The sequence below is a fragment of the Peromyscus californicus genome, unplaced genomic scaffold (assembly GCF_007827085.1).
Source record: "Peromyscus californicus insignis strain IS unplaced genomic scaffold, ASM782708v3 Scaffold_3__1_contigs__length_106647218, whole genome shotgun sequence".
Lineage (NCBI taxonomy): Eukaryota > Metazoa > Chordata > Mammalia > Rodentia > Cricetidae > Peromyscus > Peromyscus californicus.
In genome coordinates this window covers 65,757,899-65,782,097 of record NW_026294551.1, presented here as the reverse complement: position 1 = coordinate 65,782,097, position 24,199 = coordinate 65,757,899, and the positions used below count along the sequence as shown (strand labels likewise).

Here is a 24,199-nt window from a genome sequence, read left to right as displayed (position 1 = left end):
CATCAGACGTTTTAGACAGGTACAGTAACACAGCTTCACAGGGTTCAACCAATGCAATATAAAAGAATGCAACACATCTTTGTATCATTAAACAAATGTTCCACAGCACAAACAAATGTGACACATCTTCAAATAATATTCTACAACTACAAGCCCCCCCCCCCCCCCCCCCCCCCGCTGCCAGTGCTGGGATTACAGGTGAGCAATGGCTAATCCTCTAATGAGCACTTCAGAGTGGCAACTGGAATCCACTCTGCCCTGAGCTCCAGGGAACGGCAGCCTGAGTTTTCCCAGAACTGCAAGAAAAAGTACTGAACAAAGTGTCCCCCTCCCAAATCGTCGCCTCCCTTCCTCTCTCCATTATATGGTCCCCTTTCCTTTCCTCCTCTAACTCCCGGACTGACCAGAGCATCTGTGACTGTGGAGAGTTGGAATGGTACAGGTTCAGAGACCGGTTATCTTGGGCTAGGTTTGATTTTTTTTTTTTTTTAAATTATATGTGCTTCGTGTGGGAGTTTGTATACATGGGTGCAGTACCCACAGAGTTCAGAAGAGGGTGTTGGATCCCCTGGAGCTAGAGTTACAGGTGGTCGTGAGCCACTCGAAGTGGGTACTGGGAACCAAACTCCAGTCCTCCCCAACAGGATGCATACTCCTAACAGCTGAGCCATCTCTCCAGCCCATTTAGCCTCTTCAGAGCCATTTTTAACTGTATTTTAAAGCAGACACAAGGCTAAGGACACCAACCCCAAGGCTAAGGACACCTACAGATTACATCTGAGGCCTACAGCAGAAGTCTCACTGCTTTGCTAAACCCATATACCCAATGCTTCCACCGATGCTGTTTGAAGTCCCTTCGTTTATGAGTTCCTTTGTTCTTACTCCAACCAAGTTGTTCGTGGTCATGGCTGAATGCTAACGCTGGGTAGGTAAATAATGCCCCACAGGTTAAAACCAGCATCCATACCTTCTGTCTGAGTGGTCATGTGACATTTCCCTGTCACCATGGATCACCCGATTTCCTTGCTACTGAGACTGAACACCTGACAGGAGACGACATAAGAGAGGGAGGTGAGTTTGGGCTCATGGTTTAAACACAGTGTCTGTCGTGGCAGAGGGGGCATGGTGGACAGCATCTGTCATGGCAGGGGAGGCAAGGTGGCAGGAGTGAGAGACAGTTGGCCACATTCAGTCTGCAATCAGGAAGCAGTGAGTAGACAGGATGTGGGGGCAGCTTATGAAATCTCAAGGCACACCTCCTAAAGGCCGTACCTCTTGAAGGTTCCACAGCCTTACAAAGCCATGCCACTAGCTGGAGACTGAGCACTCAAACACATGAAACTACGGGGGAAATTTTACATTCAGATCAACACATGCTAGCGCTTGAGATCCAGAGAACAGGAGACGTCTGGCTGAGTACTATGACCTCACACTGCCACTGGGAATGGTCATATAGTGATGTGTCAGGACCAGGGATGGATCCTTATATTCCCAACTCCTGGTGGCCTCCGAAGCTTGATAAAGAACTCAGGTCCTGTGTGCATGGGAGCATGTTTGTGTGTCCAAGTGTCCCTGGGTACCAGACCAAGAAGCAATCTGATTTACATCCCACTGCCATGTGCAAGCATCACCCTAGGTTGACAGCACTCAAGCCCAGCATGTCTTCCAGAGCCTGTGGGTAACCACTTCATCCCGGAGTTCTGTCCAGGGTCAAGCATGCTCTAGCTCTGTTCTGTGACTTTCCACAATGGGTCCTAGAAAGTCAGGGAGGGGTAGCTAGCATGGCCTGAGAGGAGTCTCATCTCAGCAAGAAATGTCCTTCTTCAGACTTGCCTGCCTATAACCAGGCATCATAAGCTGTATGTACCCTCTTCTCCCCAAGTTCCACTGCAGTTGGCAGAGTGGAATATGGAACCTGTGTTAGTTACTCCTTCATTGCTGTAACAAAAACAATACCTAATGAAAGGAACATAAGGAAAGAAAGTTCTGTCCTGGCTCACAGTTTGAGGGTACAGTCTATGATGGCAGGGAAGTCATAGCATCAGGAACAGGAGGCAGTTAGTCACATTGCATCCACCATCCGGAAGCAGAGAGAGATGGATGCTGGTGTTCAGTCCACATTTTCTTTTTTATCCAATCCGGGACTGAAGCCCATAAAGTAGCGCTATTCCACATTCAGAATGGATTTTCCCTCCTCAGTTAAACTCAGTCTCCTTTCTGGAGACATCCTCACAGAGAGGTCCAGAGCTGTGTCTCCTAGATGGTTCTAAATCCAGTCAAGTTAACGATGATGATGGTTGGAACCACAACTGGTTTTCAATTATGGAAACATGGTAGTGCCAGATATCTGTTTGCTTGTTTGTTTTTCGAGACAGGATTTCACTGTGTAACCCTGGCTGTCCTGGAACTCATTCTGTAGACCAGGCTAGCCTCGAACTCACAGAGATCCTCCTGCCTCTGCCTCCACAGTGCCGGGATTAAAGGTGTGCACCACCACTGCCCCACAGTGCCAAATATCTTGAGGAGAAGAGCAAGATGACCAGAGGCTGGGCCACAAGCACTTGATTGCAGGGGTCCTGACCCTGAGTGGGGAAGCTGTGTGAAGCCAGCAGGTTCTTGTGGATCCTCACTGCCCTGAGTTTTGCCTCAAGTTCCATTATCTCAGCACTCACTATTATCTTACCCACAATGCCTTCTGTACAATATAGATTAAATGGAGAAACTAAATCAAGGCCGGGGGACACAGCCCTGTCTTTTGCTATTGAACACACGGCCTGATTAATGAGGACTTTCTTTTTATCATCTTAGAATCTCTGAGCCAGGAGCAATTTTAAAGGCCATCCATTTTCAAACCTTCATCTAATCCTCTCAAATTAAAAACCACACAGACATGATATGTCTGTGTTGAATGTTCACAAGCACCACACTATTTTATCTGAAGTCTCTCCTCGACACACTCATTGATGACCCCTCACTCTCAGCCCTCTGTGGTGCACAGTTATACGGCTCCTGTGCAGTATAATGGTATTTGAGGCAAAACTCAGGGCAGTGAGGATCCATAAGAACCTGCTGACTTCACACAGCTTCCCCACCCAGGGTCAGGACCCCTGCAATCAAGTGCTTATGGCCTCTGGTTACCTTGTTCTTCTCCTCAAGAGATTTGGCACTGCGGGGCAGTGGTGGTGCACACCTTTAATCTCAGCACTGGGGAGGCAGAGGCAGGAGGATCTCTGTGAGTTCAAGGCTAGCCTGGTCTGCACTTGATGCTTGGGGCTCAGAAGTCTCTATTGCTCAGCTGTGCAGCAAGCACAGGGCAAAGTTTCTTCAGTTTGGGAGCCTCAAGGCACTTCTCTAACCTGCCCCGACCACTGCTTTAAATTTTTCTAATGAGTTGTCAATAATTTAAAATTGGAAAACCAACAAGAGAATCAGCCAGAATTTCAGCTTTCCATGGGGAGTCAGAAGACCTGGCCACTTTAGACTGGTGTCCCTACAGAGAAAGTGGGAAACCTGGTGATTGGCCCTTTAGACACAAGCAGATCGTGTGAGTGACTTCATTAGCTTTCCAGTGTCCCTAATCACACTTGGAACCAAACCCAAAGACCTCACTGTAGTGCAACTGTCCTTGTTTACTAAAAGAGAAGATACCATCAAGGGAGACTTTAGGCCCTCCTTCTGCCTGTCAGACTACTGAGACAATGGACCTCAAAAAGTTTGAATGTCCCCCCAGGAGCCTCATGCTAGGAGAAGGAAAAGGCAGAAGCCTGGTGCCAACCAGAGGGGGATCATGTCTCCTGCAAAGGGATCCCACAGTTCTGACAACTTGTCAGAGAGCCTAGAACCAACTGTGAGTAGAGGTACTTGACTGAGTGAACCCTGGACCCAATAGCTCCTTAGCATCACATCTTGTCATTGTTCCCTGTTCTGGATTTTCCATCCCCTGCTGATAAACTTGGCATCCCATGGCTCCACCCCCTAGCCACCTGCCATGTCTATGGAAACAGACAAACAGATGATGAGTGATATTGGGGGTACCCACAAGTTCAGCAAGAGCAGGCTCAGCTGGTAGAAGAAGACCCTCCCCTCTGGCGCTGATAGAGCAGGGGTCTGGTTTGGTGAACTCTTTCCTTGTATTATTCCGGGGAACAGAAGCAGATGGACACTTCTCTGGAGCAGGCCTATTGATGCCACTCTTCTCCCACCTCTCCTGCCCTGAAATAGCCATTCATTGGGTGAAGAGGTGTGTTTATGAGTGCAGTGCAGGGGGGGATCTGCAGTCACTCAGTGCCTCTGTGGCTTTAGAAAGTCTCACTCAGCACAGCACGTGGAATTGATCGGTTGTGGTTTGAATCAGAATGCACCACCCCACCCCACCAGACTTATATATTTGAAATATTTGGTCCCCAGTTTGTGGAAATGTTTGGGAAGGATTAGGAGGTGTGGCCTTGTTAGAGGAGGTATGTCACTGGGGATGGGGTTTGAGATTTCAAAAGCCCATGACAAGCCCAGTCTTTCTTTCTCTGCCTGCTGCCTACAGATCAGAATGTAAGCTCCCAGCTACAGCTACTCCAGCACTATGCCTGCCTGTCTGCCTGGTACCATACTCCCTGCCATGATGGTCATGGACTAATCCTCTGAAACTGTAAGTAAGACCCCAATTAAATGCATTCTTTTATAAATTGCCTTGGATCTTGGTGTCTCTTCATAGCAATAAAACAGTAATTATGACAGTATTCCAAAGCAGAATAAACACCTGTTGGGCAGGGGTATAACTCATTTGGTAGAGTGCTGTGTAGCTTACATGAAGCTCTGAGTTCAATTGCCAACACCGTATAATCCAGGCATGGTGGCTCATGGCTATAATCCCAACATGCAGGAAGCCAGGGATGGAGAGACAGCTCAGTCTGTAAATTACCTGTCATGCAAGCATGAGGACCTGAGTTCAGATCCTAAACACTCATCTAAAAAGCCAGACTCCATCGTGTATGTCTGTAATCCCAGCACGGGGGCAGGGAGTAGAGACAGGATTTCTGGGAGTTGCTGAACAGCCAGCCTGGCCAAATTGGTGAGCTAGAATTCAAGGATAGCCTTGAACTTCTGGCCCTCCTTTCTGTGCACTCATACACATGCAAAAGAAAGAAAGAATGAAGAAAAGGAAGGAAGGAAGGAAGGAAGGAAGGAAGGAAGGAAGGAAGGAAACAAGCAAGCAAGCAAGCATTGAAACTTCCCATGCTAGGAGGCTGTTCCTCTCCATCTCCATCTCCCAATGGTCACTGGCTCACAGAATGGACTGTGGGAGCAAGAAGTGGGAAGCAGAAGGGTGAGGCAGAACATTGTTTCTTGACCAATGAGGACATGGCAGAACAGTCAGAAGGGGAAGCCAAAGAAGAAATAAAGATGGATGGGAAAATGAAGAGGAGCATTAGGCTATTAAGGTTTTGTGAATGAAGAGCAGGTGTGCAGGGCTGAAAGGATCGAGTGGGGGAGTGATAACTTGCAGGAAGGGCAGGCTGCACGCATGGCTGGTTTAACCCTGTCCTCAGATTGAACATGGTCCTCACGTCTGACTGCTCTCAAGACGTCTTACCTCAGTTCCCAGATGCAGAGCTGAAGGTGGGTTTTCACGTATAAGTGCGTCTGCCAGCCGCACTGCTCCTTGACATGTTAAGTGGTACTTGCCCTTTGGTGCCTGACATTTCCTCAAATAAGAAGCTGACATCCTCAATGGGCGTTCAAGTGCTCTGTGAAGTGAGATCCCTGCTAAAGGTAGAGAAATCTGGTGCCTGCTGAAGACAAAGGGTGTGTCAGCCGCAAAGCTCTCTCTTGCAGTTATCCTGAAGCTTTCCCACCCTATGTTCCTGTGTTCAGAGAAGCCACACCTTCAGGAGGAATGCAGAAAGTGAGCTGGCATCAGATCGTCACAGGCGAAGGTCATGTGGAGCCAGCTTAAAATTGGAGCCCTCCTGTGACTGCCATGCTGATGTAGAGAACAGTTTCCTATGATTTAAACCTCTTCCGGGAACTGGGAGGAAACACCTGAGACCCAGGGGGTGAACGGCACATGTTCTGGAATGCTGGACCCTGAAAGAGTCAGGAGAGCCCCCCTCAGCTTTACAGAAGCCATAAACAACTGCCTGGGGTGGGGCAAGAGACTCTGACCAGGAGAGCTCCAGAGAGGAAATTCTCAGACCTGTCGAGCTGCCGCCAAGCTGTACAGAGAGCTCCGGGTCTTTGCTTCTCACCCGTGTTACAATGAGCTCTTCAGTGATGCAGCTGCTTTTGAATCGTGCTGACTCCTGCAAGTAACCCCAATAAAATGCATTCATTCACCAAGTTGGACTTTGGTGCAGTTGCTACTTTGGTCTCTCATGGGTTCCCTTTCAGGGGTGAGTAGATGTGAGTATATAATATACATCATGCCTCCCCAGGAAAAGTTTCTCACACTCCACATGTAGACTCAAGCTCTTGTCCCATGGGAGAGGGCTCACTGGCTCAACCAGGGTGACTTGCTTATAGGCCGGAGAGGCAACCCACTGCATCTACAGCTGGGGAGTGCAGAGATCTACAGAGAGAGTTGGGGTCAGGGGGCACACATGTGCCAGAGCGTGTATGTGGAGGTCAGAGGACAACCTGGGTGTCAGTCCCCCCTTTTTCCCTAGAACCTCTTGTTTGCTCATTGCTGTATGCAACAGGCCAGCTGGCCCCCAGCTTCCAGGAATTCTGTCTCCAGCTTTCATCTCTCAGTGTGAGAATCACAGAAACACCAGCGCACCCAGCTTTACATGGATTCTAAGGATCCAAACTCAGGTCCTCATGCTTGCATGGCAAATGCCCACCAAACCATCTCCCTAGCCCGAGAAGTGGCTCTTAAGTCAACTCTTGAGCAGAGGGCTGACTGTCTATGTCTAGACCCCATTCCTGGTCTTATTCACAATGGATAGCTGGATGGTTTGAGGGGTAGGATCTGTGTCATCAGGAAGGCCCCAGACAAACCTTATGTCTTATGCTTGTCCAAACCATTTATCTTTCTTTTATTAACTACATTCATTTATTTGGAAGGAGGTATCCACGTGCCACGGTGGGTGGGCGTGTTAGTTGGAGGACAACTTGTTGTCCTTCCACTCTGAGGACTCTGGGGATCACTCTCAGGTTATCAGCCTTGGCAGCAAGTGCTCTGGCCTGCTGAGCGCTCTCACAGACTTCCCATCTGTCTTTCAATTTGCACCCTTTCTGGCTGTAACACAGAGAAAATAACAGTGTCTACCATACTGGATGATGCTGAGAACTGCTTGAGGAAATGTGTGCTGAGGACATAGTGTGGCGTCTGGCATACAGCCAGCGTATAATAGTGGCAGCTTCTAAAGAGAATGAGTTCCGATTCTGCTGTCTGTCTGCCATCCTAGCTGAGCATTAGGAAGTGGTACTTACCATCTGGACCCTGACTGTCCACCTGGTTGTGTGTGAATCCTAGTGGCTGAGAGAAAGCCAAGATAAACACCACTTTCCAGAAGACATATTGCTGGATGGAAGTGACTTGGGATGGCCAGAGGTCCCCTCTCTTTACCAACGCTTGCATCCTGAGACCCCAGCCCTAGACCCTGATCGTATGCGGTACAGCCGTTTGGCAAAGCTGAGATTTCCGTAAGAAAACTGCTTGTCAGCACTTTGGACAGCGTCCCAAGAATTCTGCAGCGTCAGGAAAGCAAGGCGGGGCGGGGACTGGGAGAATGGATGCTAGGCTGGTAGAAGCTAAAAATTTAGCAAGACATGATGCAAAAATCGCTCCTTAACTATACTTGGGGGAGATTGTACAGGCAAGGGAATAGTGTGATCCAGCTAAGAGTAAAACCACTCACATCTGTAGCTTTCATTCTCCACTCCCCACAGAAAGCCCACTGCTGGTTAAAAGTTTGGGTAGAGCCCCCCTGCCTGACTGCCTATCAGTCATACCACCCACGGCACCAAAGTGGGTCTGCATAGAGTCTGAACTGGAAGCCTAGGTAGGAACTCTCAGAGTCAGTCTACCAGCCTGCTAGGCAATCGGCCACCACACCCACCTCGAGGATCTGGGACCTCATGGAGTCCAAACCCGGATCGACATTCTAGTCACCCTGCTTGTGAGCACCCACATGCTCCCCACTGCCCTGTGCAAGCCACTTAGGACCACACCTGATGCACATCATGTGCTTCATTGAGCCTCCGCTTTGGGACCAAGATTGCTGCTAGCAGAAACAGTAGTTTATGTTATAGGATCCAAAGTGGAAGACCGGTAAATGAGCTAGGGGATGGAGACCCCATCCTGATCTCTGATCATCCCCTGGCTGATTGGATGACCAGGAGACAGTGATTGGAGTACCTGTGAGAGAGCATGGTTCTTGTCACTCATCTGAGGATGTCATGTGTAAAGAGACATGCAGCCACTGCATCCAAAGACTTCGAGAATAAAGATATCCTATGTGAGTGGTACAGAGCTTCTTAAGCAGAAATATAGGATTTTTGCATATATGAAACTGAAAATTCCAAGAGGAGACAGGACTATAGGCATGGGTTGACCAAGGGATTGAGTAATACTTTCTCTACGTTTCTCCACCATTCTGTCTTCAGCAATGCCTCTGTCCTCGGGCAGGCTCTCTTCCTTCAGAGGGGCAAAATGGCTGGAATCTTAGCCATCTCAATAGAAAGGGCATCATGCTTCTAAAAATTCTAGCATAATCTTTAGATTGAGTCTTATTGAACTATCTCAAGTACTATGCCCATTCGACAAGCCAAAAATCCATGATTGGACATCCCTGTGAGGGAGGCCAGTACAGGGAATAGTGTGGCACCCTGGGACTACACTTGATTTGGGCTCTGTACACACCCCTCTTCTGAGGCAGCCTGAGAGCCTCGCCTGCTCATACCATGCACAGACATCCGTCTCTGAATGAACAATGCACTCAGCAACACACACCCCACTCAGAACAATGAGATACATTTCTCCTCTCCTTAATGGCCATCAAACTTGGACAATTTCTATCCAAACATATTCTTAGTTCATTCAGGTACAAGGGTAGGTAGGTTTTAGATGCATATACAATGAAGCAAACTGTATTCTCAATGTGTACTTTTTTTTTTTTTTTTTTTTTTTTGGTTTTTCGAGACAGGGTTTCTCTGTGTAGCTTTGCGCCTTTCCTGGAACTCACTTGGTAGCCCAGGCTGGCCTCGAACTCACAGAGATCCGCCTGACTCTGCCTCCCGAGTGCTGGGATTAAAGGCGTGCGCCACCACCGCCCGGCTCAATGTGTACTTTTAAAGAGAACCCCCTATTTAACATCTTATGCTTATCTATGCATAATTGGGTGAGTATATGATTAAAATCAGGGGCATTATGAGAAAGGACAAACAATGTAGATTATGTAACTTAAAATCTGTCAATCAAAATAGAGAACCTTGGAGCTGGAGAAATGGCTGGACAGTTAAAAGCACATGCTTCTCTTGCAAAGGATCTGAATTCAGGTCTCTGCACCCATGTTGAGTAGCTCATAACCACCTATAACTCCATCTTTAGGGGATCTGACATATTATTCTGGCCTCTGAGGGTGCCTGCACTCATATACACATACTCACATAATCATATAATTAATTATAAAATAAATGTTTAAAAAATGGAAAACCACCCTATGCCCCTAGCAACCAAAGCCCTCCTTCTCTTGAACTTCATAAGACGGAGCCCCAAACAATAATCAGAACTCATGAGTCCCCTCATTCATGTGGCCTGCTGTCTGTCACTCTTGACAACCTGTTGCTGACCTATGCTGTCACTTGGCTCTGAATAAAGTTTCCTTGCTACTCTTCAAACCCATGTGCACCTATTTCAATGCAATGAATAAGATGTAAAGAACATAGGAACGCTTGGCCCACCCCATAACCAGTGTAATACCTGGTTATGTCAGAAATGCAAACGTGTGACCTTAGTTCAACCCTCACAATCCGTGTAAAAATACCGGGTATGGTGGTATAGGCTTGTAAGCCCAAGAGTGGGCAAGCAGAGGCAGGAGGACCCCTGGGGATTACTGACCATTCAGCCTAGCCAAGTCAATAGGCTCCAGGTAAAAGTGAAAGACCCTGTCTCACAAAGAAAGTGGAGAGGGCTGGAGAGATGGCTCAGAGGTTAAGAGCACTGACAGGTCTTCCAAAGGTCCTGAGTTCAATTCCCAGCAACTACATGGTGGCTCACAACCATCTGTAATGAGATCTGGTGCCCCCTTCTGGTCTGCAGACATACGTGCAGGCAGAACACTGTATACATAATAAATAAATAAATCTTTAAAAATAAAATAAAATACGTGCAGACAGAACACTGTATACATAATAAATAAATAAATCTAAAAAAAAAAGGTGGAGAGTGACTGGGAAGACATGGAAGGCCAATCTCTGGCTTCCACACACTTACACACATGCATCCAAACATAGATGTGCATATAAGCATGTACATACATACCAAAACAACAAAAGAACTGCCCTATAGTATTTCCCTGGGGACAAAGCAAAACTTTAATGACAATGGATCTTTAGGTGATAAGCAAGACACATCCCCAAAGCACAGCACACCCCCTGATTCAGTCCAAGGTCATGACTATAAGCTGGTCATTGCCTTGTCTGTGCCCCTGTTAACACACTAGACACCAGGAGTCATTGGACCACAATAAGCTCTGCAACTCCATTCACAACCTGAGGGTTAGAAAGGCAGGCCACCTTAACCACATGCAGAAATGAGTCTTTCGTCTACTACCCAGCATGAGCTACATGTGCAGGAGAAAGCCCTCCCTCCTCCAGCCCCCACCACAACCCGCTGGAGTCCAACGCTACAGGGAAATGTGATTGAGCATATAGTGGTCCTTCCTCAAATTGCTATATCATCCAAGGTAAACAACAGCTAAACAACAGCTGTCATCTCTAGCTGCCATGGTGGACCAAGCAGCATCAATAGCCTCAGTATCAGTGCCCAGCTGGCAGTTCCTCCTGACAGTCTCCCCTCTGCCAGCTGCTATTACTGGTTACATAATCTTGAGAGGGGCCTTGTGACCCTTGTAACTTTCTTAGCTTCCTAAGCCTGTAAGTTTCAGGAACTTCCTGAATCTTATGAACCTCCTACTTCCCTCCAGTGTTTCTGTCCAGAGAGAATACCCACCCAACAGTAGTATACGCTAGTCAGCTTTCACTGTCAACTTGAGAGCCTAAAGTCATCTGAGAAGGAAGTCTTCATTGAAGGATTACTGAGATCAGATTGGCCTCTGGGAGTGTCTGTGGGGGACGGGGTGTCTCAAACCTTAATTGAGGTAAATCTCAACCCACTGTAACGCCATTCCCCAAGCAGGAATTCCTGGGCTATATAGGAAAGCTAATTGAGCATGAGTCTGTGAGGAGGCCCAGCAAACAGCGTCCCTCCACAGTTTCTGCTTCAAGATCTTGCTTGAGATCCTGCCCTGACTCCCCTCAGTGATGAATGTAGCCTAAAAGTGTCAGTCAAATAAACCCTTTCCTCCTCTAAATTGCTGATGGTCAGAGTGTTTCTGTTGTAGCAACAGAAGGCTCTGCACCAGTCTCTCCGGGCATCCCTCGTGGAGTTAAGCATCATCAAGTCCGGTGGGCTCCTCAGAACCATTGGGGAAAGAGCGTCATTTAAGAGTGGGGGACTAACCGGGTGGTGGTGGTGCACGCCTTTAATCCCAGCACTCGGGAGGCAGAGCCAGGCGGATCTCTGTGAGTTCGAGGCCAGCCTGGACTACCAAGTGAGTTCCAGGAAAGGCGCAAAGCTACACAGAGAAACCCTGTCTCGAAAAACCAAAAAAAAAAAAAAAAAAAAAGAGTGGGGGACTAGTAAGTTTATCATTGCCTCTTGTCCATCACCCCCCACAGGTCTGCCCACCTCTGCAATCTATCCACAGGTTTTCACAGCAAGCCCAGGAGACACCAAGGTGACAAAGTTCCGTTTGCACTTCCTTGAAAATTCTCCTAAATGGTCTGCCTTGCCAACCAGTCTGCAAAAAGAAAAAGAGGTGAGGTTCACACCATTCAACTCCCAGGCTGTTGCCATGGAGCCCTCCAGACACTAACATGCCTCCAGCATCAGGGATGCCTCAGCAATAGAATCAAAGGAGGGGGAAATGGGGGTGGGGGTAGGGGCCAACTCGTGTTAAAATGCAAATACCTTTGAGAGGAAGCAATTGAGGAAAAGGAAGTTCTGAACACCCCCCCCCCCCCCGTCCTCCCCCCCCCGCCCCCCACCACTCCCAGTCTCCTCGCTCATGTGGCTAGGGCTAAAGCTGATAAGCTGTGCCTTCCCCAGTGGGAGTGGCCAGGCTTCATCTCCTGCCAAAGTGGGAACCAGACTTGCTGAAGCCATTGACCAACAACACATGCATGTGAGCTGCTCCTAACAAGGCTCTCAGAATGGAGCCCAGAGGGTCCCTAGCCAGCAGAGCCGACCCCCACCTACTTGGAGGGCTGCACATACCCCGAGGGTTTGCACCAGAGTTTAAAGTAGAGAAAATAGAGGTTGAGAATTCAACCCAAATGGGAGATTTCAGAGGGCAATATCAAACACCCCCTCCCGGGGGTTGTGGAGTGCACCCGAAGAAATGGATGAGTGAGGTGGAAAGTTCCCTTAGAGCCTGTAATGTCTCAGGTCCTACCGATAAGAAAACTGTAGATTTTTCACCTGTTTATTGTGTTCCGTTAAAGACCAACTGTGTTGTTAGCTTAAAATATGCTAAACCTCTAGTATTAACCACAAGGGAGGTTATATACTATACTGTAATTCTATTGTACTAAGGGTTATTCTTTCCGGACCCTTGTAAAACCACACAACTAAAAGACATTTGGTAAGTCTATCCCGGAAGTGGACAGAACTGGAAGGTCAGGGAGGGAATTGCTACTGCCAGGAAGTCCTCAGTCACCGTGAGTCCAGTCTTGAGGCCCTGCTGGGAGCAGCCATTTCTTCAATTTGTGCTACACAGTGTCATTCAGTCACACACACACACACACACACACACACACACACACACACACACACACACACGTATATGTATATATGGTGTATATGTGTAAGTTCCTATGTGTGCAGGTACATGTGTGTGTACACAAATGTGGAAATCAGAGGTCAACCTTGAACACCATTTGTCGGGAGCTTGTTTATTTTTGTAAGACTCTTGCTTATTTTTATTTTATGTGTATGAGTGTTTTGCCTGCAGGTATATATGTGCACCACGTGCATGCCTGATGTCCACAGAGGTCAGAGAGGGTGTTAAATCACCTGGAACCGGAGTTACAGACCGTGGGAGCTGCCATCTGGGAGATGAGAACCAGAACCAAGTCCTCTGTGTTAGGTCTTAAACCCAGGACAAGTCTCACTCAGTCCTCAGCACTCCTCCCAACACTCCTCACCATACCCCCTACCCTAAACCTCTCCCTCCCAGAAGCGGGGTTCCACTTCTCTTCCCCAGCCTGATCCCTATATAACTCAGTCATTTTGGCTATGCTGGTCTCTTTGCCCAAGCTGCCTCTCTTGGTCAGCAGCTCCTCTCTTGCTCTCTCTTTATCTCTCTTCTCTCTGGGTGGGTTTAGTCTGCCGCCCATGTTAAAGCAGACCACGTTCAGCCTGGATTCTCCCCATGGTCTGGAGGAGGAACCGGGAAGCAGGTGACTTTATTCTGATCTTGACATGGCAGCCCAGCGGAGATGATTTGCTCAAGAAGCAAAGCGGTGCATAACAGAGGCATGTGTAAACCAGTAGACAGGAACACACAGATGATTGACTAGCACATCTTCTCTTTCCCGGTGTAAAGTTCCCAGAAAAAGCCACATCTGTGGGACCTTCAACAAGGCAGGTTAAAACATCTTTGTGGAGAGTTGGAATGCTGCATACCCAGAGCTCAGATTACCTTGAGATATCTTCAGCCCTCTCAATAGCCAATAATCACCCACCCTGTTTGTGTCCTAGCCTTCTTTGGCCATCAGGTAAGACCTCCAGCAGAAGATTTCCTGGTTTAGCTGTAGCTTGCCTACCCAGGGCCTCTGTCAGTGCATTTGATGGATCCGTTGACTTATGGTCCGCTTTTGTCCTGTGGCTGTAATGTAGAAAGTCCATGGTCTGCAGAGGACAAATCACTTGAGGCGATCTGAATGTGTGTCTCCAGGCTAAGGTTGCTCAGATTTGACTGAAAATAGACTCTTACTCCTTTGGGAGGACTCTGTTTTGTGTGGACGGTAGAGGGGCAGGCAGAGAAGGTAGAGAAGAGAGAGGGGTGGGGAGAAGATTAAGTAACAGCCCAGCGTTACATACATCTTAGACATAACCATGCTTCAAATAGATTTAGGAACATGGAGTAGTTGATTAGCTCACTATATTAGGAGATTGGAGAGAGAGATGAAAAAGAGCACGAGAGAGACAGAGAGAGAGAGAGAGAGAGGGAGAGAGAGACAGAGAGAGAGAGAGAGAGAGAGAGAGAGAGAGAGAGACAGAGAGACAGAGAGAGAGAGAGAGAGAGAGAGGGAGAGAGGGAGGGAGGGAGGGAGGGAGATCAGGTCCAAAGGGGAAAACCCCAAGCACCCCCCAAAAAGGGGCAAGCCCACTGATTTGGTTCAAAATGAGTCTGGGCTCCATTCAGGCTGGACTATAGGATTGCTAGTAGAGATAAAAGCTCACTCTCACTCACCATGAACCTGAGAAAACTGGTTTCTTCTCTATTGCCATGTACTTACGTGCATGCCAAAGCCACCAGGCTCGCAAGCCCCCTCCCCTGCCACCCTAAATTTCCAGGCTGTTCCAGTTCACAGCATCCCACCCCCACCCTGTCATCCTGCATCTACCGGTTTTCTTAATTCCCAGTGAGGTTTTTCCACTTTCCCTCTCTTCTCTCTGCTCCCAAAAGAGATAGCCCTGGCCCTTATCAGTCTACCCCTCTCCTCTCTGCCCCGGAGTGGTGGCCATGGCTGTTTTAGACTTCTTCCCACCCATAGATAGACCATTTCTCTACACCTTTGCATACAGAAGCAATGTTAATTAACCATCCAGGTGTACACGTCATTAGAGGTCACTGAAACTAAAACCAAGTGTGGAGTGCACGCCTGTAATCCCAGCAGAGACAGAGACAAGAGGACCATCCTCAGCTGCATGCCGAGTAGGTCAACCGGGGCTACAAAAGACCACAGAGGCTGGTTTTGGTTTTCACCAGTGTTTAAACGTTAGTCTGGAAGGGAGGGGAGTCATCCGGGATTGTTCTACAGGTTGGTGCACAGCCCACTAGTGGGAACCGGTGCCTGCCTGGCCCGTCTGCCTAGCTAGCACGCCTGTCTTCATTTCACTCCCGCAGTTCTTAGCTTCTCGCCGACCAGGCTCAGCGGTGCCTCTTTCTGGACAGCATTTTAATGATGTTCCAAGGCTCTGTGTCTTGTTCCTCGGGGGCCCAGGGATGTGAGGACAGCTGGTGTAAAAAATGCTTACCGCTAGATTAATACGAGAAGCGGCACCTCTATGTTCCTTCACAGGGGGGGCAGGAGGGCAGGGAAGATGGCTGGGTTTGCTCCCTAGACACCCTGGAGGCGAAGATGACCTTGCTGTCCGGTCGTGCACTTTCCTGTGGATTTCCTGTGTGATGACCCCCCTCCCAGCAGCCTCTGTTACTCCCTAAAGCAAGAAATACACTTGGTCTTCAGCTAACTCCAGCCTTCCTCCTCACCCCCACTCCCCCAGAGTGACTGAGGACCAGAGAACTCTGAAGACCAGCAGATGTGAATTTCCCATCATGCTTTTGTTCTATGACCCTGAAAGCTAGTCTAATTGTTTCCACATTGGAACATGTTATTTGGAGCAACCTGAGTCCGTGTGTCCTGTGGCCACGGTCACTCATATCTGACTCAGAATAAACGGTCGCTTATTCTCTCCCTCTGAGGTGAGAACTGTGTTTTGGGCTAAACGTTAGGATTGGATTTACCTGCCTCTGTTGTCAATCCCAGCTCCATAGGTCAGAGCTCTTGGTTTGGGGGAGTTATTTTCTGCTTGGTATGTTGTCCAAAGTGTCTGTCACAGCTCCTAACATAAAATAGGTGTGAAATGAACATTTATCAGATGAAATATGTACCATGGACACTGTGTGGTGTGGGAAACCGGATGAAATAAATGGTCATATTAATGAGAGGCTATCGAGAAGAGGAGATGAACTATGAGGTGCTCACAGGGGGAAAAAAGAACTCTTGACTACTAGAAAAAAAAATAAAGCCTATCAAGCTGCTGGGGCAGGCTTTGCTGTTTGGCAAAAAAGGAAGGAATTTTGTTCCCCACTTTCTCTTCTCAGTCGCTGTCAGGAGACCTTGCTCGAATAGCCGTCAAACACAAAAACAAAAGAAAGCAGGTTCGTCTGGGAAGTGAGTCACCAAGCGGCGTCTCCATTCCTTCTTCCCCACTTAGCACGCTGCCTCCTGGAATGGCAAGCTTATCAGGCCAGCCCTGAGATCATAGGAATGCCCCCCACCGCCACCACGTGTGTGTGTGTGTGTGTGTGTGTGTGTGTGTGTGTGTGTGTGTGTGTGTTTTCTTTTTCTCTTTCTTCTCTCTCTCTCTCTCTTTCTCTTGAGACAGGGTTTCTCTGTGTAGCCCTGGCTGTCCTGGAACTTGCTCTGTAGACCAGGCTGGGCTTGAACTCAGATCTACCTGCCTCTGCTTGCCAAGTGCTGGGATTAAAGGTGTAAACCACCATCCCTGGCTTATGCTTTCTATGAAACTGAGTTTTCAAACAACCACTCAAAGGAAAATGGAGTGAGAAGTGCAAATTTCTGACCTGAAGAGCCTGGAGTTTTAATTCCAGCTTCTCTGGAGGGTGCAGAGGCCAAGATCCTATTATGGAAAGGCAGAGAACAGAGGGGAAGGCCTCAGAAGCCAGGCTTCTGTTCCCCTGGGGATGGGGAGACGGGGGGGGGGGGGGGGGGGGGGGGGGGGCGGGAGGCACCCAGAGATGGAGAGTGGCTTCATGGAAGACCTGGCCTAGGCAAGTGTGGGAATCACTCAAAGCTAAGTGGTGAGTCCCTTGCTGTATCTACCCTGAAAGGCAAGAGGTGACCCAAGGTGCCAGCATGATTCAACACGGGGTCCAGACCAAACTCCATGCTCCTGGTTCCTCCTTAGGCTTATTATCATACAAAATTCCACATGGTGTAGTAATGATGGCCTCCCCAAGATACCCATTCCCTGATCCCGAGAGCCTGAGAACATGTTACTAGACCAGGGTTCATTTACAACTTCTGCTTGCCCCTCACCTCATCTCTTCGCTGAAGAGAAGCCATTGCTTGCTTCTAGTTAACCAGCTGCAGGAGAATGAAGTTCATTGTGAGGTTCCTACCAGAAAAGGAGACAGAAGACACCCCTTGGATGACAAAGATCTATAGCCAGAGTTTTCCTGCCTGGCCCACAGTCAGACAAATCTCTGTCACCTGCCAGTCCCACAGCTGCTCAGACCCAACCAACTAAACACAGAGACTTATATTGTTTACAAACTGTATGGCCATGACATGCTTCTTGCCAAGAGATCAGAACTAAGAGCCTTACCCGCCTGCTGCAGCTAGCCTCTTCAGCCAAGAGACCTCTCCGAAAGAGACCTACTTCCTGTCGTTTGTCTTTATATAGACTTTCTGTCCTGCCTTCTCATTGGTTGTAAAACCAACCACATGACTGCCTTGTCACTGTCTGTTGGCTGTATCCTTGAACACACAGAGATCTACCTAGCTCTGCCTACCAAGTGCTGGGATTAAAGGCGTGCACCACCACCACCCAGCTTTTGCTATGGCTCTAATAGCTCTGACCCCCAGGCAACTTTATTTATTAACATACAATTAAAATCACATTTCAGTACAAATAAAATACCACCATAAAGATCCCTGCCCCCAACACAAGGATGCCAGACCACTGTAGCCTCCTCAACACTCCTCCGCTGAAGCGGTTTGCTTCACAAGCCCTCTGTGATGGTTAGTATTGAGAGTCATATCAACTTGACAGGATCTACAGTCAACTAGGAGACAAGCCTCCAGACAAGTCTGGGAGAGAGTTTCTAGGCTGGGGTAATTGAAGTGGGAAGATCCACCCCAACTGTGTGAGATGCCTGGACTCAACAAAATGGAGAAAGTGAGCTGAGCACCAGCATTCATCTCTCTTTTTCCTAACTGTGGATGTAACATGACCAGCTATCCTGGTCCTATTTCCATGCCTCCTCACTATGGTGGACTGTACCCTCAAAATGTTAGCCAAAATAAACCCTGAGATAGTGTGGTGGTTTGAAAGAATGGTCCGCAATGAAAGTGGCACTATTAGGAGGTGTGGCCTTGTTCAAGAAGGTGTGGTCTTATTGGAGCAAGTGTGTCACTGTGAAGATGGGCTTTGAGGTCTCATATGTTCAAGCCACACCCATAAGGACAGTCTACTTCCTGTTGCCTGCATATCAACATGTACCAACTCTCTCTCCAGCATCATGTCTGCCTGAATGACTCCATGCCCCCTGCCCTGATGATAATGGACTGAATCTCTAAAACTATAAGTTGCCACCCCAATTAAATGTTTTTTCTTTATAAGAGTTGCCATGGTCATGGTGTCTTTTCATAGCAGTAGAAACCCTAATTAAGACAGATGGCTAAGTTTTTGATTTGTTGGTTTTTAAAATTATTTGTTTTTGTTTGTTTGTATTTGTTTTTGAGACAGGGTCTCTATGTAGTTCTGGTTGTCCCAGAACTCAATATAGAGACTAGACTGACTTTGAACTCTCAGAGATGTTCCTGTCTCTGCTTCCAGATCCTTTGAATCATTAAACAAATGTTCCAGAGCATAAACAAAAGTAACACCTTAAAATAATATTCTACAACAGAGGCAGGCTGATCTTTGAGTTCGAGGCCAACACGGTCTATAGAGAGTGTTCCAGGATAGCCAAAGCTGTTACAGAGAGAAACCCTGTCTGGAAAAACAAACAAACAACAAAGAAGCACAGAAGGCCTAGAGGGTCAAGAGTCTCAATGCCCAGCACTTTCAAGGCTTCTGAGGAAATGCTTTTTCTTGCTCTGCAGCCCACTCCAGTTCTCAGGAGGGCTTTTCTGTGGTATTGGATTCTCTCTGCTGCTTCAATAACACACCCTGACAGGAAGCAACTTAGGGGAGAAAGGGTTCGTTTTGGCTTACAGTTCCAGAGGGACAGGGTCTGTCATGGTACCAAGACATGACAACAGTGACTGAAGCTGGCTGATCACATTTCTTCCATACACAGGAAACAGAGAAAGAGCAGGAAGTGAGGTGAGGCGACAAAACCTCAAAGCCCACGCCCCCCCACCCAGGGTCCATTTCCTCCAGTCAGACTTCACCACCTAAAGGTTCCATAACCTCCCAAAACAGCGCCACCAGTTGGGGACCAAATTTTCAAACACATGAGCCTATGGGGGACATTCAAACCTCAGCACTTGTCTTAATCAGCTGTGTCTATTTCTGACTATGTGTGCCTGGACCAATTTACTCTGTGACATAAGATACTGGATACTGCACCATGTGCCCTGGGCTCAAATCCATACTTATATAATGCACTGAGCCTTCATCTCAGAACAGGTGGGAAGGTAGACATCTTGCCCTGGCCTTGGAACAGTGGAAATGTCCCATAGATACTTATGGAGTAAGGGTTGAATGTGTTGACCACAAAACTCTATAGTTATGTAACTGGTTGTCTTTTTCAACAGCCTCCTGACAACGGAACAAGACACCAAGCAGGTGGTAAGTTACCCATCCCTGCATCAGACAGTAGCTGAGAGGGAGGTGCCTGCTCTGAGCTCTCCCTGGGAAGCCCTGCCACTCCGGGACTGAGCCACAGGCCTGCCTGTGGGCATTCTCTCTGGGCTCAGCTGTTTATCAGCTGTGAGGCAATGATTGAGTTCTCCATCTCCTGCGTCTTCCAGTCATTGTCTCTAAAACGGAGAAAATAATACACCTGTCTTCTAGATTGTGCTTCAGATACAGTGATGTGACTGATGAGGATCTGATTTATGGAGCCATAAATACAGTCCTTGGTCCTCTTTGATTTTCTGCCTCCAGTTGCCCCCAGAGTCCACTACCATCCTTATTTGGTGATGATGACTACAGCTGAGGCTAGAACATTCTGCTCATTGAAAGTCTCATCCAGTTTAAAATGCTGCTTGGGTTGGCAAGATGGTTTTGTGGGTAAAGGTGCTTGCCACCAAGCCTGATGACCTGAGATCAGTCCCCAAGATGCATATAGTAGAAGGAGAGAAGCGACCATCACAAGTTGTCCTCTGACCTACACGTAAGCTCTACCTCTTAGGCTAGGAGTGTGGCTGAATGGTTCAATCCCTAGTACAAGGAAGAGGGGGAGGGACAGGAGTAGTAGGGAGGAAGGGAGGGAAGAAAGGAGGGGACCAGTTTTTAGTCATGGTCACTCCAGTCCTGGACTTAGGGGACCAAAGCGAAGGACCTACAGGCTTAGATCGCGAACCACACTCAGTTCCCATGGAGGTTCTGAGGACAGCAGTGAGCGTGGCTTGTCAGTCTTCCCTTCTTGCAGAACCCCACAGTACAGGAGAGATCCCAAGGAGCCCTTTTAACCCCTCCCTTGAGGCCCTGACTCCTCATCAGCTGTAGTTGGAATGGAAGAAAGGAAGGCCTTCCGAAAACACGATCCCCACAAGCCCTCACCTCTGCCTCTCTTCCTTTACCTTTACATTTGCTTTTAGTTTGTTCTTTTTCATTTGCTTTCTATTCCTTCTTTCCTAGACAGGGTCTCATGTAGCCCAGGTTGGCCTCAAACTTTCTATGTAACGAAGGGTAACTTTGAACTCCAGGTGCTCCTGTGTCCACCTCTAGGGTGTTTGGATTCCAGGTCTGTGCCACCACACCTGGTTTGTACAGTGCTGGGGACTGAACCCAGGGCTTCAAGGCTTCCTGCAGGCTAGGAAGGCACTCTACCAACTGAGTCCTGCTCCCAGCCCACCCTCCTTAGTGTTCCTCAGAACGTGGAAGGAAATCTGGGCTGGCAGGGGATGACAGGATTCTGCTGCTTTCCAGGCTGCCCTGGGGAGCATGTCTGGACAGTGGTGAGTTTGAGCAGAAGAGGGTGAAAACAGCTGTCTGGATCCTCTGCCTCAGATCCTGTGCCTGGATAAAGGCTGAGTTGCCCTGTATCCCGCCGTGCAGAGATGTCATGGCCATGTACCCACCAGCTGCTCAGCCTGCTTTCTACACTGCCAGGTCTTTCCCAGATACTAGTGCCCTACGCTGCTGACAGCACCTTCCATCCTGGGTTCTCTCTTTTCCTCCCTGGGGACTGCTCCTTCATCTCCTTGGGTCTCCACTGAAACCCTTGCTTAATACCTGCCTTAGTTAGGTGTTCCCACAGCCACCATCTTTGCATGATAGTATTCTGTCCTTGCAAACTGTTTCTTCATCTCCCACTTCACTCAGAGACCAGTTTATGAAGTTCTTCTGGGCTTGGCCAACAGCACAGTGACTGATGCAGTTCTCAAGGCGATTACCTGGTGACCATCCTGAAGGAATGTGACCCTTGTGTGCTCTGCTTTTCCCTCTGAAGAGACAAAGCATGGGTCCAGAAGGATGCTCTGTGGGGAAGGGTGCTAGCTACTGCCCTTGCAGAGGACCGTACTTTGATTCCTAGAGCCAACACAAGGCAGCTCACAACCACCTGCAACTCCAGCTCCAGAGGATCCAACAACCCTCTTTGGGTCTCCAAGGGCACTAACATTCACACACACACACACACACACACACACACACACACACACACACACACATAAAAATGATTTTTAAAAGATGCAAAGTAGCCCTGAGCCATGTGTGCAGACCTGCATTTTGCCCAGGGCAACCTTCCTTCTGCCTTCCCACAATCCCTTGGTGCCAGCTGTCAGCAGATTTGACAAGGCCTGGGGGAACTCTGTGGGAAGAGAAACAAGAAGGAAAAGCCTGGGACTCCAAAGCTGCAGTCAGGCAGAGCCAGGTCTCCACGGAGCCTGAGGCCTCTCTCCTGAGGGGCTGTGCTAATGAGGCGAGTGCTAATGTTCCATAGGAGAGCAACCAAGATCGTTAAGAGCCTGAGCCCAAGTCTACCACCATTAGCCAGCTAATAGGGAGAAAGCATGCGCGGGCAAGACTTGGATGGCTATCAGACACCCAGCCTTGGCTGTGCAGCCAGCCAAACACCTCTAGATCCCTCTCTCTGCCCTGCACTGATCACATGACCTTCACCAAGTCAGCCTGACGTCCCAAGACCTGATCATTAAGAGGGAATTAATTAATTCTGCAGGTATTTGACGGGTCCTGGAATTTCATTTGTCTTTCTCTGGTGGCTTTACGGAGTGGGAGACTCAAATCCCTTCAGAGCCCCAGGAGAGAAAAGAAGCAAAGAGGAGGGACAATAAACCCTCATATAGCCCAGGCTAGCTTCCAACTTGTTATGTAGCTATGGATAACCTTGAACTTCTGATTCCCATCCTTTTTTTTTTTTTTTCCATTTTTTTGAGACAGGGTTTCTCTGTGTAGCTTTGGTGCCTTTCCTGGAACTCACTCTGTAGACCAGGCTGGCCTCGAACTCACAGAGATCTGCCTGTCTCTGCCTCCCGAGTGCTGGGATTAAAGGCATGTGCCACCACTGCCCAGCCTGATTCCCATCCTTTGCCTTCTGAGTTGCTATGGTTACGGGCAGGTGCTGTCATGCCTGGTTTTATGTGGTACTAAGCATTAAACACAGTGCTTCGTGCGTGCTAGGCAAGTGTTCCACCAAATGAGCCACATCCCAACCCACCACAGCTTCTGTCACTCTGAAAATCTGTATCGGTGTATGACACCTCTCCATGTTTAAGTACTAGCAACTAATTCAGTTTTGTGAAGATGTTGATGCTGAGTCAGGCTTAGTGGTGCACGCCTTTGATCCCAGCACTCAGAAGGCCGAGGCAGGTGGATCTCTGTGAGTTCAAGGCCAGCCTGGTCTACATAGTGAGTTCCATGACAGCCACAGTATAATGAGACCCTGTCTCAAAAAAAGAAAAAAAATTCTATGCTGAAAGTCATGTGGGCTAGATTTGGCTTGCTCCTAGCTAGTTGTTGCCTGTCAGGAAATTGTGAGGTACTGTGAAGGGTCCAGCTCAGAGCCTTGACTTGAACTTAGCCTCATCAGTGTTGTGAATTATAATGCACACCCAGTTCCCTGACATCTATTAGCCCAGAAGATAAGTGGGACACATGCGTACAGATAAAAACTGAGTGAGAAGCATTCGTGTGGACCACAGATGAAAACAAGGCAGGATTCCTGGAGGGAGCAGCAGAGGAACGAACTCAGCAGAGCTTCTGAGACCCAGTGGTTCTCAGACCACACAGAGAATGTCACCAACAAAGTCATTGAGAATGTCAGGCAAGGGCTGGGGACACAGGTCAGTGGATAAAGTGTTTGCAGTGCAAGTATGAGAACCCAAGTTCAGATCCCCAGGATCCACGTAAAGACCAGGTGCAGGAGTGGACATCTGTAACCACAGGCCTAGGGGGCAGAGACGGGCTTCCCAGGGCTCACTGGCCAGGCATTGTAGCCAAAACAAAACAGTAAGCTTCAGGCTCAGTGAAAGACAGAAGAAGAAGAAGGAGGAGGAGGAGGAGGAGGAGGAGGAGGAGGAGGAGGAGGAGGAGAAGAAGAAGAAGAAGAAGAAGAAGAAGAAGAAGAAGAAGAAGAAGAAAAGCAGTTAAGGAAGATACCTGACATCAACCTTTGGCCTCCACATATGCCTATGTGAGTGAGCATGCACATACCTCCACCTCCCCGACCCACCCACACATGTACACAATGTTACCTGAAACCTGCTACATAGCATCAGCAGTTGGAACAAAACAGAATGGGAAAGTCAGAAAATTACCTGATCGCATGTGCAAATTAAGCTAATATTACAAAAGCGACAGATGAAACCAGTCAGGGAAAGAATACTCAGAAGATTAGAGTTACATAGAGAAAAGATAACGCTGGATCCATTCTTCATGTCACTCACCATGAGAAGCTGAAATGCAGAAACAGAAATACTAGAAGAAAACACTGCTGAACTAACTCTCCAGCCCAGGAAAGGAGGCTGTGCTTCTAACCACAGCTCCAAGTCCACATGCAATAGGGGTATGTGGGTAGCCCGATTAATT

General features: G+C 48.3%; 1 long non-coding RNA gene across 1 annotated transcript; it reads left to right on the top strand.

The window, feature by feature from the left end:
* The first annotated feature begins 3,245 nt into the window (after positions 1 to 3,245).
* LOC128122222 (uncharacterized) lies at positions 3,246 to 23,659 on the top strand. The gene is made up of 4 exons (XR_008222361.1): positions 3,246 to 3,857; positions 4,538 to 4,642; positions 11,928 to 12,038; positions 19,741 to 23,659. It is a non-coding gene; the product is annotated as an uncharacterized LOC128122222 (long non-coding RNA).
* The last annotated feature ends 540 nt before the right edge of the window (positions 23,660 to 24,199 follow it).